At 36.0% G+C, this 5,089-nt stretch overlaps 1 pseudogene; it reads left to right on the top strand.

The window, feature by feature from the left end:
• The first annotated feature begins 4,104 nt into the window (after positions 1–4,104).
• Positions 4,105–4,449, top strand: LOC103277181 (annotated as a pseudogene).
• The last annotated feature ends 640 nt before the right edge of the window (positions 4,450–5,089 follow it).

The following is a 5,089-nucleotide window of genomic DNA, read 5'->3' as shown; positions in this document are numbered from 1 at the left end:
TAAATTTGTCTAAAAATGTTGAAATGTGGACATGCATGAGTGTGAAGGCAGGGGAGTGGCTTTTATATAATCCTGTTTAGATATTTGGAAAGATATAATTGGAACATAAAATATCCACATTTGGACAAAGCACAGTTCCACTCCCAAATGTATCAACGTCCTTTAACTATACTCTCATGCAAATTGGGTAGATATATGGCTTAAAAACCAACTGCTCTCAGAATAAAGGATATTTTCCCCAAGACCATTTCAAACAAAATGAATAACACACATTCTTATAAATGAAATTTCCCTTTTCAAAATCATGACATTTCAAAACATAAAGATAGTGATTATATTATGTACTCCACAAACTTAAAAATTAAAAATACAAAAACCAAAAAACACTACCGGGAAAACAAAAATAATATGCCTTACAAAGAATGCAATTAGGCAGAGCTAGATTAGTGAATCCACAGAGGATAAACCACAGGGCTGATTATCTTGAATTTAATTTGCTGCTTTTGATATTTTTCCCTTTGCATTTTAGTGATTCCATAGAGGTCTGCTTGCAACAGCTTCATTTTTCAATTGGTCTATTTATTTAACTTTTTTTTTTTTTTTTGCATCAAGCATAATAAAAATATAACCATCCAGACCTATTATCAGTCTTCTAGCAGCCTTGTCATTCCCAGAAACAAAGTGGCAATATGGTACTTGACATCCAAATCTTCTCCATTGGGGTAGATGCAGATTGAATTTTTTTTTTAATTGGAGCACCTGAAATTAAATTTTATAAATAGTGGGATTTGCTCAGAATGAACCCAAACTTAGTGGATAGAATAAAGCATTTCTGTGTGCCTTCTCTGTCTCTTGAAATATCAGAGTTTCAAATAAGGTACCAAGAAGCTATAAATAATCAAGAAGCTATAAATAATCAATAATCAAAAAACAAATAATCATTTGTTCACAGAACAACCAGGATTTATTATAAGGGGTGAAAGTTGTACATTTGTAACTGCTTAATTCTGTATACAACCCATGAATTCCACTGTCCCCTCATCTATGTAGATTGACTCTGTCTGCCGCATGCTTCTTTCATATTTTTTCTCCAGAAATCTTATCACATTCAAACTATCATGAATCTCTTGTTCTCCTTACTACATATTTGGCAGAGAAGATGGAGGGATTCTCCCAAATTACAGACTCCTATCTAATACAATTTCCTAAATTCTCAAAAGTTTGAATTTTTCCAAGTTCAAGTGATTTTTCTCCTTCCCTCTTTTTCTACATCATTTGGCCTTGCTTCTTTCTTTAAATAATGAAGTTCTGAATCTCTATAAACTTCAGTGTTCAGTAAAACAGAAATGTACTAAGTTGTGTTTCACAACTGACCCTTGTAACCTCAGCCAAATCCTTTTGGTCTCACAATCTCACCACCTCCAATATCACAAATTTTTTCTCTAATCTCACAAAATGATGCTTTGAGAAGTAATCTATTAACACAATATCACCTAACTTCTATAAAGCACTACACATTTTGGCTTGGAAAAGAGATTGCAACAACGATATATTTGGAGGGAAGAGACTTGCGGCTTAATGAACAAAATGCTAAATTTGGATGCTAGTAGCTAGGATATTTTCTATTTTAGATATCAAAAATTGTAGAAGTGTGTGAACAAAAGTGCTCTGAAAAAAAATCTGGAGAAAAGAGACTTTATTTCAGTGAACAGTTTGCAAACCAGGGACACACAACCTTTGGCGTAAAATAAAGATGTATTTCAGAGAACAAAAGGAGGGTTCAGGTTTTAAGCAAAGGTTCCTGCCCAGGTTCCTAATCAGGTTCATTTATGCAAATGGAGAATTAAAACTCAGTTGATTGACAGACATAGTCAAGTTCTGATTGGTTGATACAACTTAGTCCTGATTGATTGGGGTAGATGAGCTCTGACTGGTTGGTTTCCAAGTCCTAAACCAGAAATCTCTGTCAAATATTTCTTTCAAAGGCCATAGTGTGAGGTAAGGATTCTGGCCACAGTTTATCTTACAGGGACAACAGGAACTGGTTTGGTTTGATTGCAGAAAGAGAGGTCCTGTGATAACTTTTACAAATTTCTGAGAACACAGAGTATGTGACTGCTCTGCTATCCTGGTTTGGCTGCCTGGATCTGTTTTAAGAACCCCAGCTAACCATGGTGAGTACATTCTGTCTGTTGGCTGGGAGCAAACTTTAACAACTTTAAAGAAGCTTCAGATAAAAAAGACAAAAAAAAAAAAAAAATCTGGTTTGGATTGTCCAGTTTGTGAAATTTTTCTTACAAAATCTTATTCCATATGGAAATAACTTAAGACTTCCAATAGATATTCACAAGAGTAATTCAACACCACCAAATCATGAATCTGAGGGAAATAACTCTATTTTTTTTTTTACTATGATCACTTTTTTTCTTAGCCTAAAGGTAAATTAGAAAGTTAATTTAGAAAATATAGTTTACTCTGTTACAGCTAAATACCACCGATAAGACAATCTTCAGTATAAAGTAAATTCACTTTTTCCAATGATTTTTTTAAAGCTCTGGACTATTTATCTACTTATAACTTTTAAAATATGAGTATAATAAATTTAAATATATGCATATTCAAATATATGTATAATATATTTTAATTTTAAATTATTGCTTTTAGACTCACATTTTATAAAACAAGTTTATTTAATCTCTTCCTAATGCTCATTGACACCAATGCCTTTGTCGTCACTAGAGCTACTTTTTGAGTCATCTAAAGCAGTCTTCTGACCTTTTTATTTCTCTCAAAGTTGTTTAAAACTTTTAAAACCCAAGTATGAGGCTGTCTCTGGAAATTGTATCCCAAGCCACAAGTACTCATTCATATAATCTGAGGAGAGTTGGTTTTTATTCATCCTGTAGGTATAAAGTCATGCTCTCCAATTACTGTGGCCTTTTAAGTGATCTTTAAAAACTTGTTTACAACAGGCATCCAATGCTTGCCATTGCGAGGTCACAACTGCAAGATAATTACTAAATCTGTATTAAATGTCCTTGTTTCTCTTGTTAACAATCCCATCTTATGACCTCTGTGAGCATTTCCAACGAGCATCGATTGAGGTCATTTCTAGCTAAAGTAGAGCTTCAAACATTTTTTTTTGTTTGTTTGGTAAGATAAAGTCATTGGAAGATGTGGTAAGCAGAATAAGATGTCCATGTTTTAATCCTAGAAACTGGGAGTGTGTTACTTTCTATGACAAAAAGGAATTAAAATTGCAGATAGAGTTAAAACTATTAATCAGCTGACCTTAAAATGGAGATATGGTCCTGAATTATACAGTCAGGCCCCAAATTATAACAAAGGTTCTTTGGAAGGGTGAGGCTTGCAGGGCTTATCAAAGAGAGGAAATGACAAAAAAACAAGAGGCTGGGGAGATCTGAAGCCTGAACTGCCATTGACGGCTTTGAATAGAGAGGAAGGGGCCCATGAGACATTGATTGAGTCAGGGTGGCTTCTAAAAGATGGAAACAACCCTCAACTGACAAACAACCAGAGAACATGGACCTGGATCCCATAATTACAAAGAACTGAATTTGCCAACAACCTGAATGAGCAAGGAAATGATTCTCACCCCAAGCCTCCAGAAAGAACGAAACCCTGAAGACCCCTTGATTTTAGCCCCCATAAGACTAGACTTATGGCCTATAGAACTGTGATGATAAATCATACCTTATTTTAGCATTTACAGTATCTTATGGTGATAAGTAACTCCATCATGCAATTATCACACTGATAATGTATAGAGAGCAAATTCTCAGCTAATTAGGAAGCATGACTCATTTCTTTCCTCCTAAAATGAATAATACTTAGTTCCTTACATGCCAAAAAAGGAATCCTATATGCTAGAGTACATACTCCTAGAGACAGCAAAAGGTGATTATTTGCAGCAACAAACTGTTTTAAGAAAAAGGATAGGTTCAATTTTCTAATGTCTTATTGTTCCTACTACAAGTTGAGCATTCTTAATCCAAAAATTGGAAATCCAAAGTGCTTTAAAATCCCAAACTTTCTGAATACCAACATGATACAAGTGGAAAATTCTACATGTGATCTCATGTAATGGGTTGCAATCAAAACTTTAATTCAGCTCTCTGGTCTTGGCTGCAGAACCAAGAGACGACGAAGGGGATGTCATCATTTGGAAAGCGTCGCCATAAGACACACACGCTGTGCCGCTGCTGTGGCTCTAAGGCCTGTCACCTTGGGACGTCAACCTGTGGCAAATGTGGCTACCCTGCCAAGCGAAGAGAGTATAACTGGAGTACCAAGTCTAAAAGACGAAATACCACAGGGACTGGTCAGATGAGGCACCTAAAAGTTGTATACTGCAGATTCAGGCATAGATTGCATGAAGGAACAACACCTAAACCCAAGAGGGCAGCTGTTGCAGCATCCAGTTCTTAAGAATTTCAACAGTGCTGGGCTTGTGGCTCAGCCTGTAATCCCGCACTTTGGGAGGCCGAGGTGAGTGAAATGCTTGAGATCGTGGGTTCGAGACCCGCCTGGGCAACTTGGTGAGCCCTCATCTCTACAATAAATCAAAAAATTAGCCAGGCGTGGTAGTGCGCGCCTGTAGTTCCAGCTACTTGGAAGGCTGAGGCGGAAGGATTGCTGGAGCCCAGCAGGTGGAGGCTGCGGTGGCCGGGAGCGGCCACTGCCCTCCAGACTGGGTGACTGAGTGAGACTCCAACTCAAAAAAAAAAAAAAAAAAAAAGAATTTCAACAATTAGTCACACAATGAATGTTCTGTTTAAAAAAAAAAACTTTGCTTCATGCAAAAAATTATTTTAAATACTGTAAAAAATTACCTTCAGGCCACGTGTATACATGTGTAGAAAACATGAAAGAATTTTCTGTTTAGACCTGGATCCCATCTCCAGGATATCTCATTATGTGTATGCAAATATGACAAACTCTGAAAAAAATTCAAAATACTTTTGCTCCCAAACATTTTGGATAAGAGGTATTTAATCTGAGTCAAGGGATATAAGGCCAAGGTGTTGAATTTCAAAATTTTTTTTTTTTTTTTTTTGAGTTGGAGTCT

The sequence above is a fragment of the Carlito syrichta genome, unplaced genomic scaffold, assembly GCF_000164805.1.
Source record: "Carlito syrichta isolate Samal-C Ts95f unplaced genomic scaffold, Tarsius_syrichta-2.0.1 Scaffold316501, whole genome shotgun sequence".
Lineage (NCBI taxonomy): Eukaryota > Metazoa > Chordata > Mammalia > Primates > Tarsiidae > Carlito > Carlito syrichta.
This window is presented reverse-complemented; position numbering and strand designations above follow the sequence as displayed.